Below are 24488 nucleotides of genomic sequence, written 5' to 3' on the forward strand. Positions count from 1 at the left end.
TAACTTTAAAAGTATTACATATATTACATATACGAGTACATATTGAACTTATTGAGATCATTCTTTAAAGGTTCTTTGTGTTACATAAATTTCTTTTTCTATATCTACAATAATGTCTTCTAGAAGTTCAAATAGAATTGTTCGTTTGCGTGCATTGAGAAACGTTGACATTTGTAAGATTAAACAAATGGAAAAGCTAGCAGAGGAAGTGTTGGTTGATGGTTCATTAATTCCAGGGTTTCTCTTTGCTGCAAAAGATTATGAAGCTATCAATACTAGCTTCAATAATCAGCATACTGAATTAATTAATTTAATTGCTGTCGAGGAAGACGCAAATTTGGATACGGAAGAAATAATTAGGTTTGAATTTGCCAATAGTATTAATAAAATAGCTTCTCTTTATTTTAAACATAATTCTTTATTAAACAATACTTCTAGTGGAACTCAAAATGTGTCCGCTGATCCACAAATCAAATCAAAACGTAACGTAAATCTTCCTAAACTAAATTTAAGTATATTTGCGGGCGAGATTACAGATTTCCCCACTTTTATAGACTTATATAATGCTCTTGTACATAATAATTCTGATCTTTCTAATATAGAGAAGTTTAGTTATCTTCTGCAATCACTTAAGGGAGTACCTTACAATTTAATTAAAAGCATTAAGCTGCAAGATTCTAATTATATAATTGCTTACAACACCTTAATTGATCGCTATGAAGGTAAACGAGACTTATCTAGAGCATTATGGAAAAATATTCAAAATGCCAGTGTGGTTAAAACTGATGATCCTGTTTCACTTAGAAAATTATTAGATATTTTCAATGAAAACTTAGCCTCTTTAGAAAAATTACTTTTTTCTCCCTCTCAATGGGACTTTATTCTAATGAATTTACTGATGGACAAATTGGATGTAGAAACAGTTAGGGCTTTCGAATTACACTTTGCTTCAAAAAATGTACCTTCCTATGAGGAAGTTTATAAGTTCGCATTGCAGCGTTGCACTTCATTGGAGTCATATAAAAGACAAGTCAGCAAAAATGTTAAATCTATTAATTCCGATACTTCTAATAACGTAAGGTATTCATCTCGTCAAACTTCTACATTTTTGACCAGTTCTGTCAAAAATAAGTGTCTATTTTGTGGTTCAGATCATGCTTTATTTAAATGCAATCAATTTCTTGCTGAATCACCTCAAAAACGTTTTGACTTTGCTAAACAGAATAAATGTTGTATAAACTGCTTGTCTAAAACTCATGTTACGATCAAATGCCCTTCATCCAAAAGATGTACACATTGTAATAAAAAACATCATACTTCTCTTCACTTTGATAATCTCAATGCGAATGATTCTTTTTCTTCTTCTTCTTCTCACAACGAGGTTGCTAGTTCATCTAACGATCCTATGCCTTCTGTATCCGCCTTATCAAATACTTTGACAAATAATGTCTTGCTAGCTACAGCTACAATCTATGTTCTCGATCGTTTTGGTAAAGCCTTGGAAGTTAGAGCCTTATTAGACAGTGCGTCTCAAGCTAACTTCATTAGTAAAGAATGTGCAGAAAAATTAAGTCTCCCTAAATTCAATGCGGCTTTGTCGATACAAGGTCTTGATAGAATGTGCACCCCAGCCAAATCAGGCGTAAAATTGAAAATTTCTTCGTCTTATGACATAAACTTTCATTGCGAGATAGATGCAATAATTCTTCCTCAAATCTGTCAAAACATGCCAACTGTTCCAATTTCTTTAGACAACTTGCCGTATCTTCAACATTTAAGGTTGGCTGATAAAATGGCAAATATTCCAGGTAAAGTTGATGTTCTATTAGGAGCAAATATCTTTCCTTACATCTTAACAGGAGGAATTATTAAAACCCGTAATGATCAGCTTTCAGCTCTTGAAACAAGTTTCGGTTATGTTTTGATGGGAAATATTCCACCTACAAATATAACAAATATTCATTCCTTTTTCACGTCATTTTCTGCTAATGATTCTGAGCAATTAGATGCGACATTAAAACAATTCTGGGCCATTGAGGAAGTACCAGAAGTTAAATCTTATTCTCCGGAAGACTCATTCTGTGAGAAGCTGTATACTCATACCACTTATAGAAATTCCGAGGGCAGATTTGTAGTAAAGCTGCCTTTCAAAAACGAAATACCTTCTTTTGGCGACACAAAACGTTTAGCCTTACAAAGATTTAGTTCTTTAGAGCGCAGATTTGCCAAAAATGAATCACTTAAGATTCAATATTCAAGCTTTATCAAAGGTTTCATAGATAATCATTATTTAAATCTTGTTCAGCCAAGTACGGCAATAAATAATGCTTATTATCTACCACACCATTGTATTTACAAGGAGTCTAGTACTACTCCATTGCGCGTTGTGTTTGATGCTTCTGCACACGCCCCTAACTTTCCGTCTTTAAACGATACGTTATATTCAGGTCCAAAATTACAAAATGATTTTGTAAATTTATTGCTTAAATTCAGGTTTCATAAATACGTCTTTACTGCAGATATTAAATCCATGTTTACTCAGATTCTTATCGCTCCTGAGCAACAAAGATTTCAAAGAATACTTTGGCGTTTTTCGGAACAGGAATCTATTGCTGAATACGAACTTACTCGGGTTACTTTCGGTGTGTCTAGCTCACCATATCTTGCAATTCGCACTCTACAGCAGCTAGCACTCGACGAACCGGACTTACCTGTAGCCTCATCTATACTCCTAAAAGATACTTACGTAGACGATGTGGTGACAGGAAAGGATTCTTTAGAAAATAGTGTTCTTGCTATAAAAGAATTAATATCTTTATTGAAACGTGGTGGATTTGAGTTACGAAAATGGGCAAGTAATGCCCCTCAGTTATTCTCTCTCGCTAATATTCCTTTGGATCATATTCTGCAACAGTCTTTTTCATTTGACTTAGATCGATCTTCGTTGAAGGTATTAGGACTTGGATGGAATCCATCATCTGATGATTTCTTTTACAAAATTTTACCTCTTCAAGCTTCCTGTACAAAGCGAAATCTCTTATCCCAAATAGCTCGCATATTCGATCCTTACGGTATTCTTAATCCTGTCACTTTGATAGTGAAGACTATTATTCAACGTCTTTGGCTACTTAATTTAGATTGGGATGCAACTCCACCTTTGGAAATTACTTCAAGGTGGGAACAATTTAAAATTGAACTGCCTATACTGTCTAAGTTTACTATACCTCGTCATATTTCTTTAAATGCAATTATTTCCTGTGAGCTTCATGGATTTTGCGACGCTTCTTTACGTGGATCTTCTGCTGTTACATACCTTCGTGTGTGTTATGATACAGGAGTCATCAAAACGTATTTTCTTTTAGCCCGAACAAAGGTATCTCCTACCAGGGTACAAACTATTCCTCGTCTCGAGCTCAATGCAGCAGTAATTCTTAGTAAATTATTATCTTATATACTGCAGACTCTCACTATACAGTTTAGTAGAATTTACGCATGGTCAGATTCGACTGTTGTTCTTCATTGGATTAATTCACAGCCATATAAATGGAAAACCTTCGTCAGTAACAGAATTTCTTATATTCAAGACAGGATAGCTTCAAAACACTGGCGATATATTCCTTCTTCATTAAATAGTGCGGATCACGGATCCCGTGGACTTTTCCCTGAGGATTTCTTAAATACTCCTGCTTGGTGGGTGGGTCCGGAGTTTCTTCGCACTACTGAAGATAACTGGTCATTCTCTTTGACCGATTCTATTGAACATAACTTAGAATTGAAACAGAAAAGTTGTCTTTTGTCTTTTCCATCTGATGAATTTGTCGATAATCTCTGTAATCGATTTTCTTCCTTTTCAAAATTAAAACGTATCTTTTCCTATGTTCTTAGATTTGTTGGTAACCTGAAATCAGTCAATCAACGAACAGTTGGAAGGCTTTCTATTCAGGAACAAAGTAACGCCACTAATCAACTAATTAGATTTGTGCAACAAAGATATTTGAAGGAGGAAATAGAACAGGTTAAGGGTAATTCTATAAAATTCAAATATTTGAAAAAATTAAATCCCTTTTTTGATTCACATGATCTCCTAAGAGTGGGCGGAAGACTTAGCCAGTCAGAATTAGCGTATGACAAGCGCTTTCCTCTTCTTTTACCTTCCAAAGGTAATTTTATTAAATTACTTATTTCGGAAATCCATATTGTACATCTACATGCAGACTTTTGGCAAAGATGGAGCAGAGAATATTTACATACTCTTCATCAACGCTCGAAGTGGCATAAAAATGAGGGTAATCCTAATATAGGTACACTCGTACTAATACGTAATGAGACCAAGCCTCCCTTACAATGGCAAATGGGTCGAATTAAAACTTTAATTTTCGGTCAAGATGATATTGCTCGCGTAGCTATCGTACAAACCGCGAAAGGTGAACTTAGGCGACCTTTGGTTAAGCTATGCCCTTTGCCTTATATTGACTAAAAATGCAAATATGCATTTTGGTGGGTGGGAATGTTACGTCCCTCCACATATTCTCAGTTTTTATTAATAATTTTTATTATTTTATTTTTATTTTATATTTTAATTCTTTACTTAACGTGTGTGTATGTTTTGTCATCGTAAATTAATACGGACCTGTACAGCCCCCCCTACTCTTAAGGGAGCAAGCGACGGGACGACACGCATATATTTCAATCTTAGTTTAGAGATAGTCCTATATCAATCGTCGCGCTAAACACTCCAGTATTTGTGTAAATAGTACCCTAACCACGTGACATTGTGAGAAGATTTTGTTCCCGAATCGCCCAGTGCACTGAGGAAGAAGAAGTATACATCAACATCACAGGTACCGTAATTTGATTGCATACACACATAGTATTTATATTAATTGATAAATTTACCTATAACTTATTTTCATATTAAAACTAAACCAGCACCTATATAAATAAACAATTATGAGTGAATGTCTCTTATAGAACTTAATATTCATTCACCAGCATTAACGCCAAAGCGCATGTTTTACAATATACCCAACAAACTAAATGATATTTTAGGTCTACAGTGCAATAGGTCTAACCTAAAAAGTTTCTTAACTTCAATTAACATTCTAAACGCTATCTAAACATATAAATATAATACAAATTATTGTTCTCTACTACTGTTTCGCTAATAGCCTATTTGACTGATGTGAAAATTCTAGAGAAGATAAAAGAAGACCAAAAAATGGATAAAAACAATGCGGCATTTTCCACAATTCTACAATATAGAATCCCGTTGATAGTAATGAAAACATCAAATTAACTTGTCTGTGAAGATAAACCGTCAATACCGTTACCGATATCTAATATATTTCCAATTTTTATTCCTTCTATCACTAAAGTTAATTTGACATTTTTCTATCAATTAATTATATTTTATGACGTCTTCCGCGTCTAGAAGATTTTACATATAAGCAATTAAGTAAACCAAATTGCCGCCTTCGCGTTTCGGTACTAATCAATCAATTATGTTATTAGTATTTCACACCTTAGATGTCTATCAGCAGTTACTTCCAAATATTTGATGGATATAGCCTCGGGTTTTCGTGTAAATTGATCAATCACCTATGCACCCAAATTTGTAAGAGGAAGTAATAGGTAGGTAATTGGAGTTACTTATCTATTTATGAAGAAACAAATTGTTTTTTTTTTGGTCTATGCCGAAATAAATTTTATACATTGTTTACAAAAAGAGGTCGGTTATATAACTCAATTGGTGAAACTACACACAACGCAAAAGTCTAGGGATATTTTTATAAATAGACGTATTTTGTTTATCTGTAATCAACTGAAAAAAAAGAAATACAAAGTTTGTAATTTAAATTGTTGTTTAATATGTCAAAAACCATAAATTGCAAAAAACAGAAAATTGGAGCAAAAAACAATATATTGCAAATCACCCATCTTTCACATACCATCATAAAGTGTTAAAAATACGAAATATAAACTTAAAATAAAGTATGGCCACCACGTTGGTTTATCACAGCTCTACATCTACTGTTCATGCTTTGAATCACATTGTTAATGTCTGCTTGAGGTAGTTGTGTCCATTGTTCTATCAGAAGCTCTTTTAATTGAAATTCATTGTAGATATTGCCCATATGTGGAGTAATTCTTCGTTGAAGCATGTCCCATACATGCTTAATGGGATTCAAGTCCGGTGATTGTGCTGGCCACAGCAATACATCAATACCCTCGTTATCTAACCAGTTTGTTACAATATGCGCAACATGTGGCCGAGCGTTATCATGCATAAAGTAAAAATTTTCTCCAACAGCAGCAGCAAACGGGCGCACAACAGGTTCAAGAATAGTGTCCAAATATTGCTGACTTGTGAGAAAGCCACGTGAGAAAATGAGGTCAGGTCTATCGTCAACCATGATTCCGCCCCATACTATCAATGTACCTCCTCTGTATGTATACAGTTCTTGAAGATGTCGTGATCGTTCTCCATTTCCGAGTCTTCTCCAAACTCTTCTCCGACGATAATCTGGATGAAATCCATATCTATAGTCGTCACTAAACAAAACTGTGGCCCAGTCATTGTCAGTCCAATTCTGAAACTCTTGAAATCAGGTTAATTTTGCAGCGCGATTTCCTCTAGATTAAGGTAGACATCTCAGTGATCGCCGACTACGAAGATTGGCTTCATGGAGACGATTCCTCACTGTACTGCTGCTAATTGTTACATTATGTGCAAGCTGTAATTCATTAACCATTTCGGTTGCTGTAATTTTTGGTTGCCTTCTGGCATTTAAAATTAAATATCGGTCTTGAGCGACGGTTGTAGAGCGACCACTTTCTGGATGTTGCTCGGCTGGACTCCCAGTGTCTCTAAACCGACGCGACAAACGACTTACGACGCTTTGGGAGACACCCAGCTGGTCAGCAACTTGAGTTTGTCGCATACCAGCTTGAAGGAGTCTCACGGCTCTATTCATCGCATCCAACGTTAAATGTTGTCGTTGCATGGTAAAAAGACAATATCTTTAACTCACCTATTAAGCAAGAATGGTATAAAGTGACTAAAATTAAAAACAAACAAAACATAAAAATGTCGATTTTTTTGTCCCTTATAAAAAACATTCTAAAACACGTATTGCTATCAGTTTTACAATTTTTTTTTAAAAGAAGTGAGTGTCTGTATCATGGACGTATAAACATAGAATTTATACGTCCATGGTCTGTATCAACAATTATAGTACATAACAATTAAAATTTCTGTCATTGGTATTGTCAAATTATTAAAATATCCTTTTTTGCGTTGTGTGTATTTGTGATATATTTTGTAAATCAATTGTCGACAATACGTTTTATATGTATATACTTACTTTACTTAACCGTGGCTTTACATAGCATAATTCTGTTTGCCGTTTAAGATATTTTCGTCCCAATTTTTTCTTGTCGTGTGTATCTTCTTCACTGAGGTCTCTTTTTCCATTTTGTTTTTATTTTTCCGTTCCACTACAATATAGGGTGTCCTCTTTCCTTCTTTTATTTGGTTTCGATTCTTAGCGGTATTCTTGTCTCGCCCGTCCCTTACATATATTCACACCAAAGTAATTTTCGTTTTTCTATTTCGTCATTTAATGTCTCCTTTACATTCATAGTTATCTAATTCGTACATTTCTCTCTTTGAATCTCAATCACTGCCATTTCCACATTACTGTTTTCACTTTTTTATATGACAAAACATTCTCCATTTTGATCACCTTTAGGCATAGTACTTCTTGATGTATACTGCATTGCGTATGATGCATTTGTGAACCATGAATTTCACTAAGTTTTTGTTGTAATATTGCTACGAAGCCGTTATGGAAGGAGCGCCATCTGTAGTTACAGAATTTAATTTTGACAGGAGCAGATTGTATTTTTGCAGAAGTTCAAAAACACTATTAAATATATTATTTCCTGTAGTAGTACCGTACATTGGTATTAGCTCCAGTAATTCCTCAAAAATGGTTAAATCCTTGTCCCAAACACGAAAAAACGCAGCTCATTCAGCTATGCCACCAATGTCCACACTCTCATCACAGGCGGTAAAAAAACGTTAGAAACTATATGATTTTGCTTTGATCTGATCGCTTAAATTAGTAGCAAGTTTGCTATTCACGCAATTTTTTTCGCACCTTTATTTCGAGACAAAGAAATTATTTGGAAAACCGAACTTTCAGAACAAATAATTTCTGCAGCTTTAATTAGATAGAGTTTCTTGATGAAATTACTTTCCGTAAAAGGCTTCGAGTGTTTAGCTATCAACCCGGACAGAATGTAACATGTAGCGCCTTTTCGTTTTCTTGCAATACTTTTAATATTAAGTTAACAATAAGTTAAGAATAATGTGAGATTACAAATTAAGGGATTAAGGGCTGAAATAAATAAGCAATTGTTGACAGAAAATAAAAGATTTTAATTGAAATGTATAACATTGTTTTATCTTGAATATTAACTTCAATCAGAGAATAACTGCACGAATAAATAGTCGTAATATAACTTAATGATAGAACGTTCCGAAAGGCCTTCCGGCAGTACAAAATGTCTTATTGTGTCCTTCTGGCAGGACGCTTTGTATTTATATAATATATAAATGATGCTATATATAAAAAGGACAGAATTGATACCATTCGATTCATCAAGAAATTTTGTCTATCTAGTGCGCAAGTCTCGACTTTCTAGCACCCATCTAGCATTAATTTAAAGATCCGTGGCCGTGTTTTTGCCAAAACCACGATATTTGATAAAAAAATAGCAATAACTGATGGAGTACTGCTGTTTTTCAACTGAAATTAAATTCTGCAGTACTCCATTACATTAGAAAGTCCATTTTAGATAATTGATCTAAATGATCTAACACTAACAATGATCGGAATGATTTACGCTATGAGTACTAATATACTACGTAGCAGAAGAGAATACTATCCTTTGAAAAATGAGGAATTATTCCCTGCTCTAGCCTTTTTCAAAAGATTTGACATAAGTTACCGTATGTTTGAAGAAATTTTGCAAGCTTTAGCATTTTCCGTAGAAAATATTGAAAATGAAGACAATTGGAATCCTATCAAATCTTTGTGGACATGCTTCATATAAAATGAAATGATATATTCACAAATATGTGTAGACGAATCAATGTTTTTTTCGTATGAAAGAGGTAATTATAATCCTGATAGAATGCCAGCTGTTATTAAGATAAGAAGAAAGCTTAAAGGTGTAGGTTGTGAATGTATCTTACTGAAGCTCAGTTCCATATCATGCTGCGTCTTGAAATTAACGAAGGTAGATAACATATGTCTTCTTGCTTAGTATTATATTATTGGGAAATTTTATGACTCTTTGCTTGGTATTATAGAAACTAATTCTTTCTTAGTCTATAAATACTTTAGTGAAAAATACTTAATCTGGCACTCATATTTTACATAAATGAAAGCGTTAAGTTTTCATTATAAAAGAAGTTCAGTCCATACTATCCGCAATATTTTGACTACTCAATAAGTTTTACGTTTGTTTAAATTTTCATTTTATTTCCGTATAGTTTTTTAACTATTTTTTACCTTTTATTTTTTAGATAGATTTTACATGATATAGCAAATGTTTATGCTCTTTAAAAACTTCAGGTTAGCTTAAAACAGATTTGCACGGAACTTATAAATGTCTTTGTACTGCTGGAATCTTGTAAATCCTGCTAGAAGGACAGATCATATAAAAATCGTTGAGTTCTTGTGGCAGGACATAACCTCTTGTGGCAGAAATGTACAACTGTCCTGCCGGAAGAGGCTTCTGACCGGACAAACGACTGAACGTTCTATCATTAAGCAATGATTATAACCACCTGTAAGATAATGTATTCCAGTTGATGGCTTAGTGTGAAACGAACTCCATTTCAGCCAATTAGAATTTTACATTTTAGCGCATACAATTTAAAACGATTATTAAAACTATTATTTAAATTATTTTTACTTTGCGTCGGATATATTGACTGGACCGCAAAAATGTTCATCTCGGGTCCTCATTTTTTTTTTCAGTTTTTTAGTGTTTGATCCGTTGACTGGAACACTATCATAGACCTTTCCGAAATTCACAAATTTCACTGTTTTATAGAAAATATATTATTAGTACATGAGCGTCCGGAGCGGAAGCTACTCTGTTCTGAAGTTCGCAGCTGGTCCTCCATACTTTCTTTAATGGTTCTCCCATACAACCTACCCACAGAAGGTGTGACATATATCCCTATAATTATTATTGGGATCTTTTTTTGTTTTCCTTTTTTATGTATGGACCTTAAGCATTTTTCATTCCTTCCTTGTATGTCACAAATGAGTGTGAAAATTTTGTGCATCATGTACATTTAACACCATAGTTCCATTATTAGGTTTACGATTGGAGATTATCAGTTATGTCACAAAAATTTCGCTATCAATAATTTTCAAACGGAACATATATAGCTGGATTATTCCAAAGTCCCAAACCGAACGATTAATAATTGCTAAATATAACTATTTCACATTAGTCTTGCATGCAGAACTAAAACTAAAAGGTACGATGCACAAGCAACCCCCCTAGACATACCACTACGTCACATCACACGTGTTCTCAATATTCGTGGTATGCAACGTAGAGGCGGGACCTGGGGGACAATAAAATACCATCACCAGTGTACCAAATCGCCATAAAATACCATAACCATTCCATCACCTAGAAAAAAAAATAAAATATGAATAAGGTAATGAATATTTATAAAAAAATAATCGGTTTGGAATTTCAAATTTTGCAAACAAACAAATGAAACAAATTATGAACCAACGAATTTGGTGAATAAGCTCATATATTAGTAAGACCTATGATTAAAAAATGGTTTGTAATGTTCCAAATTATTAATATTTTTTCGCGAACACTTAATTCTTCTGGTATTTTGTTATAACACAAAAATTATTTCTTTACTAAAATAGAAAACAATAAAGGCACAGGGAAAATGTTACTGCTAAAGTTATTCCAGCTGTCCAAACTCTATTTGGTAGCAAGTAGAGTAGCCTTGATCTTAGAAATTCAGTTTGACTCGCGATTATTAACATGGAAAGTCGTAATTACGTTCTTTGATAAGGGTCAGTTTTCAGCACCGTTTCTTAAAGTATTTGTTTACAGTTATTCAGATCTGCTTCAATGGTAGGTTCAGTATTATCTACGTCTTTTTTTGGACCCTCTAGGACCTATCATCAGTATAATTTGCGTTGAATAGAAGAGGAGAGAGAACTGACTCGTTCTGCAGACGGTCTAAATGACAGAGAAAAGTCTGTCATTTAGCATTTGGTTAATCAGGATATTTAATAATCGACAAGAACCATCTGGAATATCTTAAATAAAAAACGCTTTCCATGTCGTGTCATAGGCGTAGGTAAGGTATGTAAAAGCTACTGTTGTAAGTTTTTTTTTGGAATCCATTCCCAATAAATGTTGTTAGGGAACTTGATCGCATCTGCTTTTTCCTGGCTTAAATCCAGCTTGCTTTGTAGGGACATTTGGATTTGCAAATTAAAAAGTAGGATGATGAATATTCCACACTATCAGACTCTTAAAACAGCGATTGGCCTAGAGCTCTCAGGTAATGCAGAATATTTTCCTGGTTTCGATATTGCGAAGAATTTGTTCGTTTGAATAAATTAGGTAGATTCAGCTTTATGTTTACAATAGGTGTTATATCTATTCTAAATGAATTTTAAAAACTGATATTCATTGTTGGAATGCAATAATATTGTTAGGTATGTACCTATACATATCTTGAAATAAATAATGCATCTGCTATCAGTCGTTTAATATAGCTATTAGTGTCGACAACTAAACTCCTAAAATTATATTGAATTACAGTGAAAGTAGATAGTGCGAATAAAATGTCCCGAAAACCATTATCAGCTGCAGAACGGCAAGATAGTGCTAATAATTTATGGGATTCCGATGATGAAGAATCTTCTGAAGTAGGTGGCAGTGAAAGTGACTCCGAAATTGAAGATCATCTTTCGGAAGCAAGTGAAGAGGATGATCAGCAAGTAATATTGAGTGATAATGAAGAAGAATGTATAGCTACAAGTTCCCAGATTTAAGAGTGTGTAATTTTTGAAACTAAGGATGGAATTCTGTTAATTCCTTTTGTTTGTTTTTGAACAAAAAAATTGTGAACGAAATAGTTTTTTTTTTTTTACTAAAGACACAGAAGTGTACTTACATTAAAATCTGGTCAGTAAGACCAATTATCAATTTGTTTCTAAATTACTAATGAAATCTTAAAATTAGGTGTCTACTCACTAGTATCTTTCCTATTATTTCTAATAACTAGCATTAAATTTAGCATGCATACTCGCACAACACTTTACTCTGCTTTTCACTCACTCATTATACCAGTTCAAAAGGCTTTGTTCTTTTGAGCCTTCTTTCTAGGTTCGTATTGTCGAGGAGCTGGATAGCCTCGACGTTTACATGATGATGGAGTCGTTGTTCATGGCTCCCTGCAAATTTCTTGATTATCTGATTGGCGTCTTCCATCTTGAGGTCCCGGTGAAGGTCGTTGTTCCTAACGTACCAAGGCGCATCTACGATGTTCCTCAGTACTTTATTCTGGAATATCTGGATTACTTTGATGTTACTAGGCTTGGCACAGCCCCAGAGTTGGCAGCCATAGGTCCATACTGGTCTCAGTATTTGTTTATAGATTAGGAGTTTATTATTTATGGATAGAGAGGAATGTCTTCCCATTAACCAATACATTTTCTTGTAGCGGATGCCTAGTTCTTCTCTTTTCTTCTTCACGTGAGCTTTCCAGCGAAGTTTCGCATCAAGAGTGATCCCCAAGTACTTTGCTGATGTTGCAATAGGCACGTGGACATCATTTATTCTAATAGGAATATTATTAATTCTCTTATTGGTAAAATTTATATGGACTGATTTATTCTCATTCAGTTTAATTTTCCATTTTTTGGTCCATTCATGGATTTTATTTATTGAATTTTGTAGTTTTTCTGTAGCTTCTTCGACGGAGTCACTTACCGCTAAGACAGCAGTGTCATCTGCGAAGGTAGCTATGGTGTCGTCTTCTAGTTCAGGTATATCACACGTGTATATTAGATATAGGACTGGACCCAATACACTCCCTTGTGGAACACCTGCTTCAATATCCTTGAGATCAGTGTATGCATCTTCTTGTTTAACTCTAAAATATCTGTTCGCTAGATATGATTGTAATATATTTGAATATTGTTTAGGCATGAATGATTTAAGTTTATGTATCAAACCCTTATGCCAGACTTTATCAAACGCCTGTGCCACATCTAGGAAGGTTGCAGAACAGACTTTTCTTTTCTCTAATGATCTTTCAATTATAGCAGTTATTCTATGCACCTGGTCAATTGTCGAATGCTTATTTCTAAATCCAAATTGATGATCTGGAATTATTTTCATTTCTTCAATTATTGGTAGGATTCTTCGCAGGAGGAGTTTTTCAAACACCTCGGACATCACAGGTAGGAGTGATATTGGTCTATATGATGTCACCTCATTGGGGGGTTTCCCAGGCTTTGGTATCATGATCACCTCAGCTATCTTCCATAAATCTGGAACATATTGTAGTCTAAAGGCAGCATTTATTCAATTTGTTAATTTTACGATAGCTTTTCTTGGTAGATTTTTTAGCAGTCTTCCGGTAATGAGGTCATAACCTGGTGCTTTATTTGGGTTGATTTGTTCTTTAATTAACTCAGCTACTTCTTTTGGGGAAGATGGCTTGATATTCTCATCTATTTGCTTTGGTTCAGGCCAATCCTGGTCATCGTCTTGGTCATCTTGCAACTTAAATGTGTTCTCTAGATGAGTGGCAAATCTCTCTGCCTTCTGCTGATTATTTCTGGCCCAACTACCGTCTTCCAGTTTTATTGGAGGAGAATGTAATATTGGCCTTTTAATTCTTTTTGTAGCTTTCCAAAGCGAATACTCTGTGCTGCTGTCGTTTGTTAACTCTTCTAGATAAGATTTAATAGATTCATTTTTAATTTTCTGGATTTCTCTTTTAAGGAACGAAATAGTGAAGTATACAAATAAAGAAGCCGAAAAAGTCCTGGAAACTGAGAACTGTAAATATTGCGACTCTACAGAGCTATAAGCCTTTATTGAACTACTACTAACTGCAGGGCACCTGAGAGACAACAGGGTATGCGTAAACATCGACCCCTCTTTTGAAATAAAATGGCCTGGTAGATTTACAAAAGTTTTTATTTATTTATAAGTTAAGTCTTTATTTGGCTCCAAATGTTTATTACTTGTTAATAAATATTTTTTCTCCAAAAGTTTTCTTGCATTTCATCATTTTGTGCAATTCCTTCAGGTAGATCGTACCCTCGAGGTAGACCGCATGCTATAGTAGTACCTTTTTTTTAATCTAGACAATTTAAATTTAACTTTAATAAAAAATCAAAAAAGAATGTTAGAAATATATGGGTAAATAGGAATAGTACATTCAAAAACAGTTGTGCCCAACGAACCTGGTTGCCCGGTTACGTAAGTAAAAGGTGTTGCCCAGATAAGGGTTAAAATATTTTTACCCTCATCGCTTCAAATTACCGTATATCATACAATAAGTAATATATTAGTACCTGAACAGCCCCTTGTACACTGTAATACAATAAGAGCCATATTATAATGCCTTTGCAAATAAGTTTATTCACCTGAATATGTTGGCGTGTCTCACTCACGTTAAAACGAATTAATATAAAGCGGAAGATCGTCATATCTCCACAAATGATATACTAGGCATCCGATGCCTCCTCTTGAGACTTCAGCAGAGGCACACCCTGTAACGTAACCTAATGAATAGTCATTCATCTCGCAGTATCAACAAAGAGCTGTGTAGGATTGTTACATAAGTAAACTATATCTTTATATTCTTACATGATTTGCATAAAACACAAAAAGAAAACAAATAGTACGTCTCTCTCTGTCTAATTTCTAACAGCGGTTATAGTATGAGAGCCAAAATTTGCTACAGCTTCTTTTGCAAAAAAAAAGTAAAATCTTATAGTGAAAGTCAAAGTCTATCTTTACTTTACATGTTACTGATTATTTTTGTTAACATATACAGGATACAAAAAATTCACAGAAATCCTAATACTAATGTAGTTCTTATTAAATTTATAATTCTTGTGTCTATTTTATCAAAAAATTGCTATCAACAAAGCATATTCTTCTTCTTCTTTGACTACCGTGCCCAAGTTTTAGGCGTGGGTAGCTTCCATGACGATTTGCCGATATCGTTCTCGATCTTGCGCGACATTTAATACTTCATCTGCTGATAAGCCAGTCCATTGACGAAGGTTTCGGAGCCATGAGTATTTCTTCCTACCAATTCCGCTTCTTCCGTCGATCTTTCCGTTTAGTGTCAGCTGCATTATCCTGTATCTGCTTCCTCTCATTATATGCCTCAGATATTCGAGTTTTCTCTTTTTTATCATCTTTATTAAGTAGCCTTCACCTTGACCTACTCTGTTCACGGCTTCTCTGTTTGAAATGTGTGTTGAATTTGTGTTTAACCCATGATATTCTGAGCATTCTACGATATAACCACATATCGAAGGCTTCTAATTTGTTCATCATGTTAACCTTCATAATCCAGGTTTCACATCCATACAGTAATACAGAATACACATAACATTTTAGGAACTTAATTCTTAGCTGTAAGTTCAGCTGAGAATTGCTCAGAATAGATTTAAGTTTCATAAATGCTCCTCTTGCAATTTCTATACTAGTTTTATTTCTTCATCCGGATTTAGTGTCTCGTTTATCCAACATCCGGTATAAAAATAAAGCATATTAGTCAAATATAAAGCAAGTTGTTTAAATATAGCTAGTCAATTTATAAACATAATTTGTCTATCTATATATCTATATAAGGATTTTTACAGCTGTCGCCGCCTTCCTTCTTTCAGCCAACGTCTCCAGTCCTTTCTGTTCTGCCATTCTCCATCTCTAAGGTCTCGTCGTTCCATGACCTCGTCCACTTCATCCTTCCATGATCTTCGGGGTCTACCTCTTTTCCTACTTCGTATTGGGCTCTAATCCGAAATCTTTGCTATCCACCTTGTATGATCTGTTCTTGTCACATGTAACATAATTTCACATCTCACATCAAACATAATTTGTAGAGTTTATAAATCGCTAATTTTAAAAGAAGTACTAAAAGAAAAATCACAGTCAAACGATCACTACATGAAATATCAATGTAAAAATGTGAAAATAAAAATTAAATATCGTCATTAGAAGATCTTCTAGGAGATACTAAACAAGATCTGTCGATAGTCAAAGATAATGTGTCAAATATGGTTTGAACTTTGTCTTCCTTTGTCAGACAAATAAACAATTAGTAAACGAAATACGTGTTACCCAAAAATCATTAGGATCATGTGATTACTTAAGATGTCAAATCCTCAATAAAAAAATCTCCATACAACAAATAGCAGGCAAATACAAAAACTATGGCTCTAAAACCACGAATGTGTTGTCCATAGCTTCAGGCCGAAAGGTGCAATTCCCGACACCAGAGTTTTTAAATTTCTAAGTTAACTGAGCCACCACCGAGCTCGGATGGCACATAAAGCCGTAGGTCCTGATTACGTAAGTGGTAATTAAGTCATGTAAAACTTGCTTGGGCGCCATGACAACCATAACACTAGACCTGAGCCAGGAAGTTACACGAACTTTATTTTTTAAAGACTCTAAAGCGGAACTGAACACCTTGCAAGATTGTCGTATAAACAAACCAGAACGTTGAGTGGTGATCAATGCAGAATCCTTTTTGGAAGAGATACAGTCTACCAAAAAGTTGCTTTGACGATTAAAAACGCAATAATGGAAACTGGATGCAACCTGCTCAAAATCCGGAAACATGAAAAAGACATTTTTACGTCCAGCAGTGAATATACATGGCTTGATGGTGGTAATCACCATCATGGATTAAAACTTTTGTTAAAACTCCGGATACAACTGGGGATAATCTAGAGCAAGATCGCCAAAAGAAGAAGTTCTTGCCTGGAAGATACTGGTTCCAAAACCTCTGAAAGTGGTAAAACTTATACAATTATATATATACAAGCTATACGCTCCCAAAGAAGCTGAAGCTGTTTTCACTTAAAGATTCTTTTTGTGTGGAGGATCATCTTATTGTGGGTTTGGTTGTACAGTTTCTGGTGTGACTTCGCTGTTTCCACTACTTTTCTCCAATCTTCTTTCTCTTCGATTGTCCCTACTATATTTCTAATTTTCTTACTCCCAAGTCTTCTTCTACTTGTTGTCTCCATCTCAGTTTAGGTCTGCCCCTGGTTCTTTTACTTGGTGGTATCGATTCCGTTATAACTCTTAACGGATTGGTCTTCTCTCTTCTCAATATGTGTCCATACCATCTAATTTTTTGTGCTTTTATTGCTCTATGTTCTCTTGACCCACTTATTATTGTATTTCGTGATTCATCTATTGTAATGCATCCTCTTCGTTTTCCCTCTTTGGTCCCATATTTTTCTGATAATCTTCTTCTGAAAAACTTTCAATTGCTCTTCTTCTCTTGCTGTTGATGTATATGTCTCTGTAGCATATACTGCTATTGGTCTTATGGTCGTTTTGTAGATATTTATTTTTTGTTTCGGCTTATCTTCTTATCTTTCTCTTTTCTTTTTTTTTATATCTACACTTTAATTTTTTTTTATTGACTAGTGCTCCCAAATATTTGAATGTTTCAACCTCTTCGAAACTGTGTTTATCTATTGTCAGTTCTGTCATTTGTGTCTTGTGTTTCTTGCTTACGTTTATGTATTTTGTTTTATTTTCATTTATTTCCACTTCTCTTAGTTTGGCTTCGTTTTTTATTTTTTTAAAGGTTTTCTTTAATGCTTTTTTATCTGTGGCTACCATGGTTAGATCGTCCGCATATCCTTTTATTTGTACTGCATTTTTGTTTACAGTTCCTGCGTTTAACAGTTTTTTTATTATCTTGTCTAGTGATAGAATAAACAGTACCGTTGAGAGCGCATCTCCTTATCTTACTCCATTTTTTATTTTTATTATTTCTGTTCTTATATAAGTATAAGGTGTAATAAGTCATAAATTAATGTCCGAGTTATGTAATTGCCAATAAAATTAACAATACCTGCCGGTCTATCAGTTAACACCTACCAAAATACCGATATTTCATCAGACTATAACCTATTTTTACTCTACAATTAGTGTTAGACTATGAAGAGTCTGTGAAACTCAAAAATTCCTTACAATGCCACACGATCTCTCAAAAACTAATAGCAAGTTGCACAAAGAAATAAACAGTACAAGACATCTTAAAACTTGTAGACGTGAGAAAATAACGCATATATTCAACACAAGGAAAATACATTAAAATACATAATAAAATTTGAACAACAATTAAAACAACAAAATACTTATCGCTGCAAGAGTACTTTCTAGAAATTGAGAAGTTATAGCAACAGCGTGACATCTTTAATTTGCATAAGGAACTGAAAAAAAACAACGAACGGGTAAAAACAAAAGATATTCTAGTGGTAGAATATTAAGTACTTTTAAGGAAATTAAAGATTCTGGGGCTTTATGTATCATGTGCTGAATAGAAGTCCCTCGCTGAAGATGCGGCTAACAGTATTAAAGTCTGTTGGCTTTGCTATATCGATCTGAAATCTTGAATGATTGAAAAGCTCTAGTAGAATATAAATTTGGAAGACAAAGAAAATTTGTATAGAACCATGAAGAAATTTCACTCCTCCAGCGTAATCATTCAAATTCAATTCAATTCCTGTCATTGACCTCGATGTTAACTTTTGAAACTAACGTTAAGCTCTCTTACTATCACGACAATAATTTAAACTAGGTTCATATAATAGTTTATAATTTAATCTGGTCCAGCAAAGAACCTGCGTTGGTAGGCCGCTGGTCGCAATGTTGTACTATAAAAAGGTATACTTTGTACATTTAAACCTGCTCATATCTAAAGTAAACATGAAGCCGCTACGGTTGCTAAATCTATGGCGATTAATATGTAGATTGGTTTATGTTATATGGTTGAAGTAAATAACAAACTTATTGAATGGTTTGACAAGAAATAGTATTACGCGAGTTGTTCCGGGGAAATTTTTAGTAATAGGAAGTACAAATTCGAAACAAAAACAAATTCGTGACGATAATTTTGAATCTTTTAAAGTTTTTTCGTAAAATATGTAAAAAAATTTTGGCGGATACTAAATAAATTATTAATTGTGATTTTACAAGTCATTACTTAATGATTGTTCAATGGTATTTAATTAGGGTATTGATGATTATGTACATTAATACCATACGTATTACATAAATTCATACCAATAAATAGAGAATCTGGCTTGAAGGACCAATTTAAACGAGCGATAATAAAGATGATTTTTGGTGACCTCAGGCTGATTGAAAAAGATAGATATAAATATTTATCTGTAACTGGCTACTTTTACAATACAAATAAAGTTTTATATCTATCTGTATTATAATTATCGGAGTTTATGATCAAGGGATGGGTAAAAAGAAAATTATATATGAAATTTTGAGTGAGTTCTTTGTTTTTTACATTTTTCCTTTATTTTTTATTAGCATTCATATTTTTAGATCACAATATACTTGTATCTGAATAATTTGTTTGTTTTAATTAATTTAAAGATTATTATTGTTTATATAAGGGTGCGTTTTTGTTGGTTGCTTAATGTTGTTCCTATATTAGAAGATTAAGTATCAGAAATCTGTTTTGATTAGTGCAAATCAAATTCTGCTTGGTCTTGCGATTGCTGTGGCTATTTCCCAATCTACAAAACTTAGCTTAGTCAACCTTTGGTCTATGTTCGCTTATCTGCATCATCCAGAATTGTTAACGAGAATTGAATTAAAGTGCGTGTTTATGAGTTCTCTAAGACTTTCTCTTTGGTCTCCGTAATTTTGTCCTTTTTCAGGACTTTATGAATTCTAGAGCATGCCAGGATATCTGTCATATCCTCTTAAAACTCTTTCCATGAATTCCTTTTGGATTTCAATTCAATAGCAAACATTGTTACCTTATAAAAACGAAAATAAACAGAAACCTCGACCTATATCCTTGACACATCAGCCACTGTTTTTTTCCTCAAACTTTTCGTCTCACCAATAATCAAATGTGATGAAGATACTTGTAAGTTTGTGTAACCTTCTGGTTAAAGTCTAGTGCTTTTAGGAAGTGCCTCTAAAATGACAACGACTACTTAAGTAGCCAAGACCGACAACTTTAGGTGCCCTCCAAAGCATGATAAAGATACTAAAATCAAACCTTCATGCACGGCCGGTGTTGAAAAGATGACTTTCACAAAAAAATTTTTGTTCTTTATTTAAAGAGTTACAAATCATAAAATATGAAAATATATAATTTCGCAAAAACAACTTTTCTGGAAAATATTACCTAAAAAATGGTTGTCCTTTTTTTAATTGACCATTATATGCGGCAAAAAAAGAGTCACTTTTACACAAGCACAAGCATTCACAAACATTCACTTACTTAGTGTCCATATCTGGATCCTTTCTTCAAATCGCATCCAGCTGATTCTTCACCTCTGAAAAAGTCATTTTTGGCTTCCACTAAGTCACGGAAACTGCATTCTTCTCAAGCATGTAAAAACGTATGAATGCTCCCACCGCTTTATGTTTGACTTGCATCGTGACATGATAGTTCTGAGCCCATCTAGGGATATAACTCTATACTGTATAATGTAATTTTCTTTCTCGTGAAAAAGTTTTCCTTCAAAGCTGAAGATGACGCTTTTAAGGAATGGTTTTATTTAAAGTTGTGGAACTCGTGAGATTTTTACAAGATTCCAATCTCGTTGAATGCTTCGTTTGGTCAAATATAGAGTAATGAGGGGCACTTTCTGGTTTCTTCTTTTCACATAAAGAATTCAGAAACCTCTGTTCTTCTGATGTTGGGTAAAGCAATTCCCACCATAGGATATGCCTTAGAGACCAGAATAATGCCGTATCATCAGTGTAGATAAAGCTTCTCACTCTAGGGCGGTAAGTCGTTTGTATGTATGTTGTAAAAAAAGTGGTGTAATACATTCCTCTTAAGTGGACCATTTGTTTTATTTCTCCAGGGAACTTTTTTGGAAGTGGTCAAAGAGTTCATGCAAATAGGGATATAAGTTAACCCCAATAATAACCATCAGACGAAATAAACATCTATGAAAGTATTTTGCTAAAAAACATCAGTTTCAAAAAACTCCAGTTCCCACATATGGATCATAGGCATACAGAACTACATAATATCTACAAGCTAAAGGTTGGTGAAAAAAATATTACCCCTATTATTATTAAGAATTATGATGGTCATATTCAGCCGAGATTTGGTTTCTAAAGAGGTCAGTCATAAGGATGTAACAGGAACGATTGAGAAATTAAGTGGCAGCGAACACATAGAATCTCATGGACGTAGAACTTGGAAACTAGAGGCATATGACAGGGTAACATATTTGTTTTAGTACCACTGGAAGGCGAAATCGTTTTGCTTTCTCAGAATTAAAACATTACTACTTTTATTTGATATTTGCGCTTTCCTTTTTTATTTTTTAAAACACTAATTACTTTATCATACATACTGAACAACTCGTATGAAGCTGATATGAATTTTTTATGACGACCACAATACTTTCAGAAATTTTATCATTTTAGGCTTTCTCACAATCAATAAAAATAGCTTATATGGATTTTCCCACCACTCATTTATCCTTTGGACATTATGGTATAGTAAAAATTGTTTTTTGTCTAGACGCATCCTTCTTATATAACTTTTACTTGAACGATAAACATTTACCTCTTATCCTTTAATATCTGACTCATATACAAGAGATGGAAAGTTTATGACACCCTGAGGATGACAATTTGTAAAGCCACTACTCCTACGAGACGTCGTGTGCTTGTGCTTTGTATTTCGAGTATCTGCCGCCATGACTGTCATAAATATGGGAATTATTCGAGAATACCGCCCGAAGCACTATAAACAAATTACTCCTATTTAACTTACAGGGTGAGTAAATTTATAAAAAGGTAAATTAATCCAACCTTTGTTTGTTCTTGAAGTCTCACCGTGAGTTGTGAGGTATTTATTTCAAAAGTGTGTACAGAAATATAAATTTTACAATAAGAATGTAGGCAAACGATACAAAACCAATAAAAACAAGCCTAGGGCTAAAACAAGATTGCAGTATGACACCAATACTTTTTAATCACAACCGTGACTTAATCAATGAGAAGATAAAAAATGAAGAACAAAGTGGAAGCAAATTACTAACAGAATGGATGAAAAACGATTAGATAATCGACTACAAATAGGCAAGAAGCCAAACCTTATTATAAATAAGAAGACATTATCTTTATGTATAAAAATATCGCACCACGACACGAAGTGACTTTTGAACCGAATCTATACTGACGTTGAATCACTACAAGATGGCGTCGTCACGGGTAGCGACATAAAATAGCGGTTCTTGACATGGATTCACTGCTCTTAATTAATTCGTTTCTAGTCGTTATATATTTACTTTAAGCAGGTTTAAATTAAAACTACATGAAAACTAACTAACAAGATATAGACAAAATGAGAAGTAAAAAATTAAAAGAATATCTGTCACTAAAAGATTTGATTGTCAAAATTTAATAAAAGTCATAAATGTCTTCCGATTAAAAATAACATTGAACCGTCTCTTTCCATTTTTATAATAATTCTCGTTTTAAAATAATTTCCTGTAAATAAAATAGTTATTATATTTAGTTTATATAATAATTAAACTTACTATCAAATGATATTTATTTACATTTTAATATTAATATTTGGTCTGAATTTGACATGTTTGTCTTATTTAATTTTAAATATATTAATTACTATTTAAATGGGAATAAGCCACAATTAAAGGTTAAAGTACGTTTATTGACGTTTCAATTTCCACTTCGGAAATCGTTCTCAAAATACAAACATTAGTAAGAAGTTTACTACTAACAACTAACGTGCTTGTGTTTTTGCAACATGATCAATTTGCAATTGTGTTTTCGAAGCAGTTGTTAGACATTGGAAATGGTTAACTCGCTATTGACAGCTCGAAAGGATTGATCACACCCATAGATTTCTTTTACTTCACAAACTCGAAAGAAGACTTTATTCAGCATATTTTTCCGAGCATAGCGCAACAGTTTAATAGCCGTAATTGGCTGAGAGAAGGAGTAATACTGGCGACAAAAAAATACAGATTTCGATAATCTGAATGCGACCATTCAGAATTTTCTTTCATAAAAATTGTTTTCACTCAAACTAGTTGACATAGTTATAAACCACGATGATATAACTAAGTTCTCAACAATCCTATTGAGTTATTACATTTATTGGAATTGCCTGAAATACCACCTCACAATTCCCTATTAAAAGTAGGATCAGTTTTCAATATGCTGCATAACATTAAATCTTCGACGGGCAATGGAATAAGACTGATTGTGAAAAGTCTAATGATAAATTTTATTGATGCAACGATCATCAAGGACAAATACAAAGAAGGGGATGTCTTGATCCCTCATAAACCGATTATTCCTACGGACTTACCATATTATTTTAAGCGTCTACAGTTTCTCGTGCGTTTGGCTTTTGCAATCGAGATAAACAAATTGTGAGGTTAACCGTTGAAAGTTTACGGAATTAACTTAAAGCTTTCATGTTTCGTACATGAACAATTATTCGCGGGTCGGAAAACATCGGTCGGCATCGTTGTATATTTACACCTCACAAAGAAAAACAAATATTTTTATTGATTAAATCATTAAATTGATTTAAATTTTTTATTTTCTAATAATTTTTAGTTATTGAACTTGACACATTATTAAAATCTAAGGCGTTACGAAGTTTGCTGGATCAGGTAGTATTTAAAAATTAAGAATCAGAGTATCTGAGGCATATAAATACACAAAAGAGTCCGACAGGGTTGAATACTGTCTCTACTACTCTTTAGTATCTATAATAAAATGTATTTAAACTTGTGCGTTGCCGACGATATAGTTATAATTAAAGATAAAAATAATGGTTTATCAATACAACACCAAAATGCACCAAAATATGGTCGTCTTCTTCAATTAAGCATCTGTTACAAATACCTAACTAGTCATTGAAATTATTGTAACAACTGTATTTGGAGCTGAAAGCCATATGTTTGAACTAGGATTCGACACTTATTTTCGAGATAATCGGAAACGAATCATTCGATTCTCGGTACGATATAAATTCCTACGAAACGATTCCTTCCGAACCGACTCAGCCCTCTATTCAAATATAATTGTGTATGATTATATGCAGCGGTCGGGTGAAATATAACCGATTAATAAATACCATTGCGAGGAAACCATCATTATGA

At 33.7% G+C, this 24488-nt stretch overlaps 1 long non-coding RNA gene across 1 annotated transcript in view; it reads left to right on the forward strand.

Moving 5' to 3' along the window:
• The first annotated feature begins 4212 nt into the window (after positions 1–4212).
• The window catches only part of LOC140432917 (uncharacterized), a 121332-nt gene continuing 101056 nt past the window's right edge, over positions 4213–24488 (forward strand). Inside the window, exon 1 of the long non-coding RNA XR_011949842.1 lies at positions 4213–4841. This is a non-coding gene — a long non-coding RNA (uncharacterized lncRNA). The remainder of the gene's footprint in view (positions 4842–24488) is intronic.

Source organism: Diabrotica undecimpunctata, chromosome 1 (assembly GCF_040954645.1).
Source record: "Diabrotica undecimpunctata isolate CICGRU chromosome 1, icDiaUnde3, whole genome shotgun sequence".
NCBI classification, from domain to species: Eukaryota; Metazoa; Arthropoda; class Insecta; order Coleoptera; family Chrysomelidae; genus Diabrotica; species Diabrotica undecimpunctata.